Source organism: Eptesicus fuscus, chromosome 1 (assembly GCF_027574615.1).
Source record: "Eptesicus fuscus isolate TK198812 chromosome 1, DD_ASM_mEF_20220401, whole genome shotgun sequence".
NCBI lineage: Eukaryota > Metazoa > Chordata > Mammalia > Chiroptera > Vespertilionidae > Eptesicus > Eptesicus fuscus.
In genome coordinates, this window is record NC_072473.1 from 106,152,333 (window position 1) to 106,165,591 (window position 13,259).

The 13,259-nt window shown below is 39.5% G+C and overlaps 2 pseudogenes; one reads left to right on the forward strand and one right to left on the reverse strand.

Annotated features, from left to right (window-relative positions):
* Positions 1 to 2,789: 2,789 nt before the first annotated feature.
* On the forward strand, positions 2,790 to 3,672 carry LOC103302988 (protein MAK16 homolog; annotated as a pseudogene).
* A 6,797-nt stretch (positions 3,673 to 10,469) lies between these two features.
* Positions 10,470 to 13,014, reverse strand: LOC103302987 (tetratricopeptide repeat protein 7B-like; annotated as a pseudogene).
* Between the last annotated feature and the right edge of the window lie 245 nt (positions 13,015 to 13,259).

A 13,259-nucleotide genomic window follows, 5' to 3' on the forward strand; every position in this document is an offset into this window, starting at 1 on the left:
CCTTCCCCAACTGATGGAAGAGTATGACATAAACTCCACCTGCAGTCGGACATTCCTGGACACCTTATATGGACTGTACATTGAACCACCAATCAGCACCTGCCATATACCCTAAGCCCCCAATTCCTAAATCCCTAGGTGCCTAATCATGTGCCTTACATGAAACCACCAATCAGCATGTGCTGAGTGCCCTAATCCCCGTCCCCTCTTTTCCTCCCCTTACAAGACACTCTCATCCCGGCAAGCTCTCTCCCTCAATAAAGCCTGTGTCCTGGTATCCCATGGTCTCCAGCCCTCTGTTTCATCTTTCACTCCCCCTCTCCTTTCCTCTCTCTAAAATCAATAAAAACATATCCTCAGGTAACAATCTTAGGGTGAGATTTGTGTGTGTGTGTGGTGGGGTGGGGGTTCAGGCGGGAACAACATTCTGCTAGACAAAAGTGCTGACAGAGACCTAGGTTGTGGTTTGATCCCTGGTTGGAGTGCATTCAGGAGGCAACCAATCAATGTTTCTCTCATAAATCAACCTCTTTCTCTCTCCCCACCGCATCTCTCCCTTCCTGTCTCTCAAAAATCAGTGGAAAAAAAACAACACATATCCTTGGGTGAAGGGTTTTTTTTTAAGTACTGGAAGAGCCATTGTTCATTTTCTGAGACCCCCCCCCTCCCAACAGAGCTGACAGTTGGGCACCATATCTGAGTCTCCATAAATCTGGTTATCACTATCTGTCCCACCCTGGTGATTCCCTGAGATCCCACCCAACCAAACTTGTGGGCCCACCAAAGCTGATTCCAGTGGCTTTTCCATACAGATGGCCTACCTTGGCTCACACTTCAGACTTAACTAAAATCTCTGAAACAAACAACATCCGGCCTCATTGTGCCCCATACCTCTTTCTAAGTGACCCCAGACCCAGCACTAGCAGAATTCCACCTTGGTTCTCAGCTTGATCTATCCTGGGCACCTCCAAGCCCAGCACAAGTAGCAGCCATCTGAAGATCACTCTGTAGCTTGTGCCAGGTGGCCCCAGGCAAGGCACTCAGTAGACAACTTCAGACCATGCCAGATTACAACCCTACCATCTTCACGGTTGACACACTCAAGGGGTGAACTTGGTGAGCACCAAAGCCCCACTGAAGCAAGTCCTGCTCCATAGGGGCATCTCCTGCACAGCAGCTCCTCCATCCTAATCACAGCCAGTCCTTGCAGACAATTGGACTGAGGGTCAATCCCTCCCAGTTATGCCAACAGCAATCAAGGCTCAACTACAACAGGATAGTGCACACAGACCACACAGGAGCACACCTACAGTGTCCAGGAAGGATACGACCTTGGGTCCTACAGGATATTTACTACACAAGGCCATTCTACCAAGTCCAGGAGAAATAGAAACTCTATCTAATACATGGAAACAAACATAGGGAAGTAGCCAAAATGTGGAGACAAAGAAATAATTCCCAAATGAAAGTACATGAGAAATCTTCAGAAAAAGAACTAAATGAGATGGAGACAGGCAAACTACCTGAGTTCAAAACAATGGTAATAAAGATGTGCAAGGAAATTAGTGAGTAATTCAAGGAACTTAGTGAAAACTTCAATAGCGTAAAAAAGGACATAGTAATTATAAAAAAAGAACCAGTCAGAAATGAAGAATAAAATAACTGAATCAAGAATAATCTATAGGGAATCAACAGTAGAGTAGGCAAAGCTGAGAATCAAATCAGTGATTTGGAATATAAGGAGGCAAAAAAAAAAAAAAAAAAAAAAAAACACCCAATCAGAACAGCAGAAAGAAAGAAGAATCCAAAAAAAAAATGAAGGTAGTTTCAAGATCCTCTGGGACAATTTCAAGTGTACCAACATTTGCATCATTTGGGTGCTGGAATGAAGAGAGAGAGCAAGAAATGGAAAATCTCTTTGAAAAAATAATGACAGAAAACTTTCCTAACCTGGTGAAAGAAACAGACATATAAGTCCAAGAAGAACAGAGAGTTCCAAACAAGATGTACTCAAAGAGGCCCACACTAAGACACACCATAATTAAAATGCAAAAGATTAAAGACAAAGAGAGAATTTTATAAGCAGTAAGAGAAATGCAATTAGTTACCTACAACGGGGCTCTCATAAGACTTCCAGCTGATTACTCAACAGAAACTTTGCAGGTCAGAAGGTAGTTGCAAGAAATATTAAAAGTGATGAAAAGCAAGATTACTCTACCCAGCAAAGCTATCATTTAGATTTGAAGGACAGATAAAGATTTTCCCAGATAAGAAAAGCTAAAGGAGTTCATCACCACCAAACCAGTATTACATTAAATGTAATAAATTTTTTCAAGAAGAAAAAATGAGATAAAAATATGAACAAAAAGTGGTAACAAATACATGTCTATCAGCAATTGAATCTAAAAAAAAATGAACAATCAGAATAGAAACAGTCTCATAGATACCGAGAACATTAATGGTTTCCGGGTGGGAGGGGTGTTGGGGATGGGTGAAAAAGATGAAGGGATTAAGAAGTACAAATTGGTAGTTACAGAATAGTCAGTAGGATATAAAATGCAGCATGGAAAATATAGTCCTTCAGATTGTAATAACTATGTAAGGTGGCAGATGAATACTAGATTTACTGGTATGATCACTTAGTAAGTTGTATAATGTTTAATTATTGGAGTGTACACCTGAAACTAATACAATATTGTGTGTCAACTATAATTGAAAAATTAAAAATGGAGAAGAAGCATGGCTGCTTCCGGGATTTGGCCAGGTTTGCATGCTGAATTGTCAACATTATGCAGTCTGATGATATTATCTGGGATACACTAGGAAACAAGCAACTTTGTTCCTTCAAAGTAAGAACTAAGACACAGAACTTTTGCAGAAATGAATACAGCCTGACTAGACTGTGTAACTTGTTTCCTTGTCCCCTGGCAAACAGTTAGTATGTCACTATCAAAGAAGAGAAAGGACAGTGCTACTTGTATATGAAGATGATAGATCAGGCAGCTTTTCCTAGGCATCTCTGGGAACCAGTCTGGCTTCATAAAAATGATGAGAAAGCACTGGAGCCAATAGGTGAAAATCTAATTTACTGGCCCCATTTCATTCAACACAAGTGTAAGCTGAGTTTCACCATGATTACCCAGTACCTAATTTGAATTTGAAAACTTACACTAAAGCGAAAGGGGAAACTTGTTCTTTTGAGTGAGAAGGTGGAGCAGAGGGGAAAAAAAGAAGAGAGAAAACAGCATTAATAGCTGCTCAGTTAGACAATGTCATTGAAAAGGAATTGCTGGAAAGACTTAAACAAGATATGTATGGCGACATCTACAACTTCCCCATTCATGCCTTGGAATAGCAGAAGGCAGAGAGTGACTCAGATGCTGAGGAAAAAGATAGCAAAGATGATGAGGAAGATGTGGGAAAAAGAAAGTTTGTTGACATTGATGAGGTAGATGAGAGTGACATAAGAGATTTTGAGGATATGAATAAACTGGATGCCAGCAGTGATGAAGATTAGAATGAGAAATCCTCTAGTGAGGAAGAAGAAAAAGCCCTTGATGACAAGCACAAAGGCAAATACCCTTGAAAGGACCTTTATGAAGAAAATGAGCATATGTGGCAATAGAGTATGAGCAGGAGACAGAGCCTGCGGCCAAAGCCAAAACCATGTGATTTCTGTTCATCACCTGACATTTTGAACTTTATTCTCATTACAATCATACCTCCAGTTTTTACTCTTTATGTTGTATTTAACCCAATATTTGTGTATTTTATATTTATGCCACTCTGCTGGGCAAGAAATCTGGGAGGACGTGGAGGAAAACCTTAAATTGTAAACAAGAGTATTTTTATAGCTTTGGCATGTGTTGAAGTGACAGTTTGAGTACAAGAAGCTCAACAAATGAGTTTGTGGTTGTAAATATTTCTAAATTTTAAATGCTAACCACCATGGGTGCCTCCCCCAACTTTATTCAGAAATGTCCAGACTTCAATGTTTTCTTGTTCTTTCCCTACATGTGTGGGAGTGAAAGGTAAGAAGGAAAAAGAAGATCTAAATTATAATGTCCAGTATAAAAATACCTTTTTTTCTTAAATAATTCATTTATACAAAAAGAAAATCTTCTTCTTTTTAGGAAAGTAATACAAATCTTAAGTTCCACTGTAGGGAGCACCTTCAGAAACCCACTATAATTTTCTGATACAGTTTACTACCTCGCTGTCTTTGCAGCTTTGGGGAATTTTAGCCAGGAGACCCTGAAACATGAAACCAAACAGGCTTTGATTTTTATTTTATTTTTTCTTTACCTTGATTCTTCTTTCTTGGTACCATACTCAAGGAAGGAAAGATTGGATTACACCAGGGGACAGTTCACAGAATAAGTGTAACTGTAAAAACTAACAGCATGCTTGGAAATGTCCTACTGACTTGTGGAGAAGCAGCTTAATACCAGCTAAGGTGAATTAGATGAGATCTAGGACTTGAAAACTGTCTTAGATTAAAGATCCAAATTGAAGTTTAATCTGAATAAACTAATAAAACAACAAACTATGCTATGTCTAAATATTTTTAGAATATGAATTTCTTTTCATGCTGTCTTATATATTTTCAACTGAAGATTTCTAAATGGGATAATAAATGAGGCAATAGTTTATTAAATATATATAAATACATACATATTTATTATATGCTATGGCTTTGAAAAGTTCTCTTTTGTGGAATATGAGACCAAAGAAAGAATTACCATGTGCATAAATAAGAATATGGAAAAACATAATTGCCCCTGAAAAACTGGAAACATTTCTGGGATCTGAATTAGTCTACCTATACTATTACTCCTTGGTAGCGTTTAGCCCATTATTTCACTTGTTTTTTAATTTAATGACTTAAATTGTACAAACTCTTGATCATGATTCTTTTGTACATTCTCTGTCTTAGCCTCAGATATTTTCTAATCCTCTTGCCTTTTGGTCTGAATGGTTCTGAATACCTTTGTTCAAACTCTATTGAAGGCTAGAGGGCTCCAGAGGTGGAGACCTGAACCCTCCACATTCATTTACAGATTTGATCAGACACAACATTCATTTATAGACTTGGTCAGACACGTGAATAGTAAATTAGTAGTAGGAATTACTCAAGGATAATGAGGCCTAACTAAAACCACATTGAAGCTTGTCCCTTACCTTCACTTGTCCTTGAGAGCAACAGTCCAGGAGAAGTAGGCAGTCTGTGGCCTCTTTTAGCAAGGCACTCTTAACAGGCTCAGGTGTAAGGCTTGGATCCTTTGAATATCAATTCAAGAGATCCTTCAATAAGACCACAAGTCTACAGGAAACTGGAATCAAGAAGAAAAACTATGTTCATACTCTAAATTAGGATGTTAAACTGGAGACTTCAAAAGACCCATCTAGTATAAAACCCTCATTTCATAAATGAAGGAACTGAAGTCAAATGACTTAAAGACCACAGAGATGGCAGCAGAACCAGAGACCAGACTCCAGATTTCTTAACTTCAAGCCTCATTTTTTTTCTATAGCATACTGCCCATATACACATCCTGGCCTGCCTAAGACTACCTTGTTCCCCTCCAGAAGCCTGGTTCCACTCTAAGGAAATAGCCTCTCCTAAAAACAGAGAATTGGCATCTCCTCTTACCAGGGGCCTATACTTTTGGCCAGAGAACAGGAGATGGCCCATAGTCTTTAACTTTGATGCAGTCTCAGGCTGAGAAGTTAAAAATAAAATGAGGGAAATAAGCTTAGTTTCTGGGACTTAAGTGTCAATTTGAGTTTTCTGTCATTTAATTCTAGATCCTAGCTTACCATCAGTTAAGCCCAGCCTATTTACTTATACTTATTAGCCTTTTGAAAGGTTAATAAGTATAAGTGATAGTCACACAAAATTGGAAATGTATTTAATGCCACTGAACTGTATGTTTAAAAATAGTAAATTTTATGTGTGTTTTTTACCACAATAAAAACTAAAAAGCCTTTAGAAGGAAATGAAAAATAACTTTAAAAAATACACTAGAGAATAATTGAATCTGCTCAGCTAAAGTGAAATGCTTGCTAGAATCATGTCGATGGGGGTGGGAGGCAGTTCCCATGAAATGGGAGGGCTATTGCATAGATATGCCATAAATGCCTGCTACCTTATATTTGCTCCTGTGTCTTACCCTCATCTCTGTGCGGTTATTCTATTTTGAGCTATATTATCCTCTCATTTCTCTAAACTCCTTAAAACTTGATATCAATAATCTGGTTCTTGGTTATAACACTATCTTCCCTTTTTGCTTGACTATTTCACAGGTTTATTCATTTGCATCCAATGACATTTTCAGTGGTTTGGGGCACAGGGAACACACCTTGTATTTCTTCAGAGTGCCCCCACTGTTCTTAGAGGTGTTATACTACATAGTAATTGTTCACATGCTTCCTGATTTTAACTGGAAATTTATTAGATTTTCACAGTAGAGAAGCTTAGATCCTGAACAGAAATAATTTATCTTCTCACATGTAACTCTAGTCACTAAATGGAAAGAATGACATTCTATTTCATTCCATCCATCCACTGGAAAACATTTACTAGTAATGAATTATTACTCTACTTTAGTCACTGTGGTCACTGTGTTAAGTGCTTAGGATACAGAGATGAATTGGTTAAGGCCATGGTCAGCAAACTGCGGCTCGCGAGCCACATATGGCTCTTTGGCCCCTTGAGTGTGGCTCTTCCACAAAATACCACGGCCTGGGCGAGTCTATTTTGAAGAAGTTTAAATTTAAAAATTTTGGCTCTCAAAAGAAATTTCAATCATTGTACTGTTGATATTTGGCTCTGTTGACTAATGAGTTTGCCGACCACTGTTAAGGTATCTGCTGCCCTTCAGGGTACAGTCTAGCTGGCAAACAGACATGGAGACAAATAAATTGTTACCACACCAGATAATGAGTGTCTAAAGGGAGTACAGATTGCTGCAGGAGCCCAGAGAGGTGATTATAGGTGGATCTCTGGTGTTGGGATTAGAACTCCTAGGAAACAACTTATTATCTAATTGCTTGTAGCCTACCTGAGATCATTCATCTTTAACAGTTTCCTTACAAGTTTATGAGACTCCAAAATGTGTAAAAGAAACTAAGGGAAGCAATTTCCTCTTTTCAAAATTATTTTCTCAGAGATGGAATTCAGTGGCCTAACTTTCTTCCTGTCAGCTCCTGTGGGTATTCCCCACCTCTCCCTTCCCCCCACCAGCTATCTGCTGCCTCAAGAGCAATCTCGGGAGAGGGGAACACACTGCTCCTCTTCCTCCTTGCACAACCCTGTTTTATGAAGCAGAATAGCCAGGAAATCAAGCAGTCCACTGAAAGGATTTTGCAACTGGGGCCTTCTACCAAATTATTCACCCTTTGATGATCTTCTGTTTTAAATACTATTGGATGATGTGTTGAGACCTAGAATATTTCCTCTATAAATCTACTTTATAGAAGGCTAAGCTCTACTCTAATATTGAGGTGTGACTTGACTGAGATGTCAAATAAATTTTGCTTCATGGCTATTATAAGTAAACTGAGTAGGGAAGATGTCTAAAAAATCAGGCACCATGAATTGTCGCTTCCCTTTCCATGGTTCTGATTTGTAACTAGTAGTTGTGTACATTTCAGTTCACTGCAGACTCTGGCTATGCAAACATCTTTGTTTACCAGCTACCAACTATGCAGGAAACTATCCTTCATAGGTTCCAAATGTCATAGAAGAGCAACCAGGTCAGCAATGGAAGGAGAAGAGAAAAGAATGAAGTGGCATTTATCACATGTCCAATGAAACAAAAGGGTTTTTACTAACTGTTTGGCATTTTTAGAAATTTATTTTCTCATCATAGACATTGCTTCAGAATTCATCCACACATTCGTCATGCCAATACCCCCACACAGCTATTATTGGGAACTTGACAAACAAATCAAACTAATTCTGCAATCTTAACTCTCAATAGCCCTGAAATCACTTTCAAGGACTCTCTTGATGCTAAGCTTGGGGCATTTCCACTCTGCCTAAGATACTGGCAGAGGTACCAACACCTACTATTATGCTGGAGCAAGCAAAGCAAGATTTGGCGCTAGCATGGCAGCTAACCACAGCATTTGAAGGACGTTACAGTTGGCACTTCACTTGCTCACAGCATTCTAGTTGTGAGAACTAAATGTGTGACTTCAACAGAGTCCTTAGGTTTACCCGGGTGGCTGGTTTCAGTTCACACATAAAATTGCAATTAGCCATTATGCTATATTCTTCTATCACATTTAAATGCACCCGAGCATTCAAAATTGCACTAGATCAATGAAGCTTTCCTCGCCATTGACATCAGCTGTTAGGGAAGATGACTTCTGGATTATTCCTTTTCTTCTTCCTCTTTTTTTTTTATTTTCTTAATTGATTTTTAAAGAGAGAGGAAAGGAGAGAGAGAGACACAGAGAGGAGAGACATCAATGTGAGAGTGAAACATCAATTAGCCCCCACCAGGGATTAAGTCCACAACCCTGGCACATGCCCCAATCAGGAATCAAACCAGCTATATTTTGGTGCACAGGATGATGCACAACCAACTGAGTCACATGGTCCAGGGTGACTTCTGGGCTCTCAATAGACTCTTGAGGTGTTTTTCCCTTTTTGAGGCAGATCTTAGAGACTAAGTTTGAAGTTCTTGTTCCAGATCCTTCTGGTAGTCATATCTTCTGATACATGTAACTTCTTCCTCATTTTTCTTAAGGTTGGTGTTTGCCTTACTTTGGTTTAACTCTTGTATTAAATAAGTTCTGCAAATGAATCCAGGCTACTGTTGGAGACAGGAAATCGGAAATACTGATTCACTTGGTCCAACAAATTATATAGCAGTGATTCCCAATGTGGAGCACACACCCCACAGGAAGGCAATTTGATTTTTAAGAGGAGCAATTTGAGAATGAGTTATTAACAGTGATTTTTTTTTGCATTTCCTATGGTTCTAGGGGCCTCATATACAGCATATAAATATATATTGTGACATATTTATGCATTTCAGTTCTCTATTATATGTTTTAAAACTTTATTTGCTATTTTTCATATCACTTCATATTATTTTTTTTAACAATTTCTTAGTGATTTCTTCCTCAGTACTTCAACTGTCCTTTCGTTCTTTTATTTTTATCTTTCATGGATGTCATGTTCTTTGGAAGCTTGTTTCGACCAAGTTAATAGCCTTTTAGGCTTCCTCCACATGAATAGTAGTTCACTTTTTGAATAATAAGAATTATATGTCATGTGGGGGGAGGCATTAGGATTTTAAAGATGCTTCGGTGGGGCGTGGCCAAAAAAATATTGGGAACCACTGCTATATAGGAATATATGTTATTCTGGCCAACTCATATGACACTCCTCCTCTCTTTTTTATTATAAAGGACTTCAAATACATACATATATACATATATAAATATACATATATTTATTTATATGTATATAATTAGACAGAATAATAAAATAAACTTCTCTGTACTTATCACCATTAGCTTTAACTATTATCAAATGGCCAATCTTATTTTATCTATACCCATATTCACCTCACTCTACCACATTCTTTTTTTCTATTTAAAAATCACTTTTTTGCATACATATATGCATATAAGTTCATTGGTTAATGTCTTCCCACCTGGTGGAGGCCTGGGGATGGAAGCAGGGTGGAGGGGGTCAATGGGGGGAAAAAGGACATCTGTAACACTTTCAATAATAAATATACTTTTTAAATAAATTAATTAAAAATTAAAATAAATAAAAATAATTTTATATAAACAGCATTTTTCCATTTCAAGTGTCTATCATGTATAAGGAATGTTAGTAAATATTCCATTTGAAACTTCTTTGTACATATTTCCATTGACAAATAAACTGAATTCACATAAAAGAGTTAAACTTAAATAATTCATATTTATTTCCTCCTCTTGCAACAGGTATATATTGGTAAAATATAAATATTCTTGCGCTTTGGCTTTGTTCTAAGTGAAGACCGTAACTAATCAGATGGTACAATTAACAACATCAAAACCAAGAAATTGTCAGTTGTGTCCTGACTTGAACTAGTACTGAGGTGAGAAAAAGAAGATTCACATGTGGTTTCTGGTCCAAGGGTGGGGCATGAGTGGTGAGGAGAAGAGAACATCTTTCTTTACAGCTCTGATAAAAATAATCTATTGTAACCCTAAATTTTAACTTTGAATATATTCTTCTACATTTGTTAATTAATTCCATAATCATGTTACTAAAACTTAGATGTCAACTAACAAAATATAATCCATTTTGAACAATCTCAGTAGATTAAAAAATGATTATTAGGCTGGTAGAAACAACAGAAATGCACATGGAGAGAGCAATGATTCAGGGTGTTTGTTTAGTTCACTATGGTCAATCGCACATTTATCCTGGATCTCAGTATGGCAGACTTATCCACTCAGGACATCCCAGGCAGGGCTTCCTTGGCCTGAACAACAGTGAAGCTGGCAGGCACCTGCTCAGAGCACACAGGGATGGTGAAGGGCACCTAGGGGCAGCTGGCCTCCAGCTCCATGGTTCTTATTTGTAACTACCTAATGCACTCAGTTGCAGCGATATTGTTGCCCTGATCTTGGAGGACCTCACCTAGCCCGTTCCAGACCTCATGGGCCATTGAGTTCATCTACACTGCATTCTGAAAAATTTTCTCCACTAGACTGTAGTGGCCCAGCTGATGAAAAATCAGCTGCATGATCTTCACATGGGTGGGGTTGATGTATAAGCCTTCTTTGTACCACTACTGGGTTTCATCAATGTTTCCTTGGAGCTAGGCAACCTGTCCACATATGTACCGGACATTGTGGAACATTGGAAAGAAGTTGGCAGCTTCTTGGGTACAGGCTGTGGCTTCTGTGGGCTTCCCAATGCCAATGTATACTTCAACTGTGTGGAGCCAGATCTGTGCCAGTGTCATCCAGGGGCCCTGCTCTCTGCAGAGAAACCTGATATACTCTTTTTTTTTTTCTTGATCCACTCTTAAGTGGATGTAGCATGGACAGAACCTGTCTCCAGATCTCTGAAGTCTGACAAAGTAATTGTATTAAGCTGTCATCTGTCTGCAATGGTTCTATCTAACAGGCTACTCCCATGTCCAGAATCACTGAGATTGGTTACAAATAGCAGGATTTCCATATTTGTAATATAAGCTTACAAGTGAGGAGTGCCTCATCTAGCTCCAGCAGAGTGACTCAAACCTCATTTTGGAAAACAGTAGTATAAAACTTTCTGGATATTCACTCAGGGCCATGTCAATAATGTTCAGAGCATCATGGTAATGTTTCTGTGCTGATAACAAGAGTACAAGGAGGTGCAGATAGTTGACATCATAGCCTTGAAGCTGAAGAGCTTGACAGATATACCCCAGAGCCTCTGGTATCTGTTTGGAGATGGTGAGATGCAGAGCCAGGTGGAAAGCTGCCTAATGATCTGTAGGTAATAGACTGTGGACCCTCTGAAATGCAAGAAGCACCTTTCTATGCAGGACCTCCTGTATCCTTCTCATCAGTCTGCAGAGAGCCTTGGTGGTCTATGATCTATGGATTGTTGCTCTTAGAAGAAGAGACCAATATGAGATGCTGCTGGAGTGCTTAGAAAAAGCCAAGGAAGCATTAGTGGCCTGCAGACTCTACGTGAGTTCCACAGTGAAGTAGCCTTTGGCCTTGAACTCAAATATTTCCTCTCCTGCATCAACAACAGTTTTGGCAAACTTATCTGCTTCCAACCAGTAAATAGAGCCCATGCACAGCTTCCCAGTGAGGAGGGAGATGGTGGTGTCATCAGGCTTTAGCTGAATGCATTCTTTCAGTACTTTCATGGGCCCGGGCAGATTTTCCAGCAGCCATGAGTGACAGAACAAACTGATACCAGAGGTGGAACTCCCCAAAGGAAAACTTCATGGTGTTTTCTAAGCACTCAAGCAGCATCTCATATTGGTCACTTCTTCCAAGAGCAACAATCTGTAAATCATAGACCACCGAAGCTCTCTGCAGACTGATGAGGCAGTCACTCTTATGCTCAGGTATCCTGCTCAGCACAGCATCCAGGTTGGCCATAGATTCACTAATCAGCAATAACAACAGGGCTTCTTCATGATTTTCTTGAAGACAAAAAAAGGTTCTCTCCTGAGTAGACACAGGTTTTTCAAGTGACAGTGTAGGTTTTTGTGTTTGCTCCTTTCCAGAGAGGATCATCCAGAGGTGACTGGAATGGTGGATCCTCCAGAGAATTCCAGTAGCTCTGTTCACACATACCCCACAACAAGATCTCTGCCAATTGCATTTCTAACTCTTGGAAGTACAGGAGCACAATGTCCACTGCTTTCTCATAACAGGTGATGGCATGCTCTTTCTAGTCCACATGAAGATTACTGGAAAATGAGGAAATAGGCAACTTTTCTAAACAAAGTCCTTTGGTAGCATAGGCTTCTGCCATCAACCACAACCTGTTCAGAGGGACTGCTGTCACCAGCAAGTCTTGAAAGCCCACTCATACAAAAATGTTGAGAGCTTCTTTATAATCTCCTTCCACATAGTTCAATTTGGCCATGATCAGATTGGATTCTGGAGAAATTCTGACTTGAGGGTCCCTCGTCCCAGGTAGGTGGTCAGATGCTTTTAGACCTCAGTCAGCTGGAGTGTAGGGGTGTTTTTCAGTTACTGCTCCCTAAGGAGAAGTTCTGTCATGTCATCACTGATGATGAGCTTCGGGGGCAACTGCTTGATGAGCTCGAGGATCCACTCCCACCAGCAGTCACAGTGGCAGCACTTGATCTCTATTTCCAGCCTGAGCCCGCTTTCTTGGTCGTCATGATGGGCTGGCTGGCCCAGCCAGCCCACCCACAGGCCCTGCAGGCCACGCAGCCATGCAACCCACAGATTCAAGCTCCAGCTCCAACTCAGAGAGGTAAGGGAGCACTGGTAGGGGAAGAGGCATGGCTCCCACATTATTTAAAAGTAAATCCTATATATTGTATAACCTTATTTATAAATATGTCAGGATACAGATTCATTTTTTAAAATATATTTTTATTGATTCAAAAAAGGAAGGGAAAAGGAGAGAGAGATAGAAATATCAGTGATGAGAGAAAATCATTGATCAGCTGTCTCCTGCATGCCCCCTACAGGGGACTGAGCCTGCAACTGAGGCATGTGCCCTTGACTGGAATTGAACCCAGGACCCTTCAGTTCTC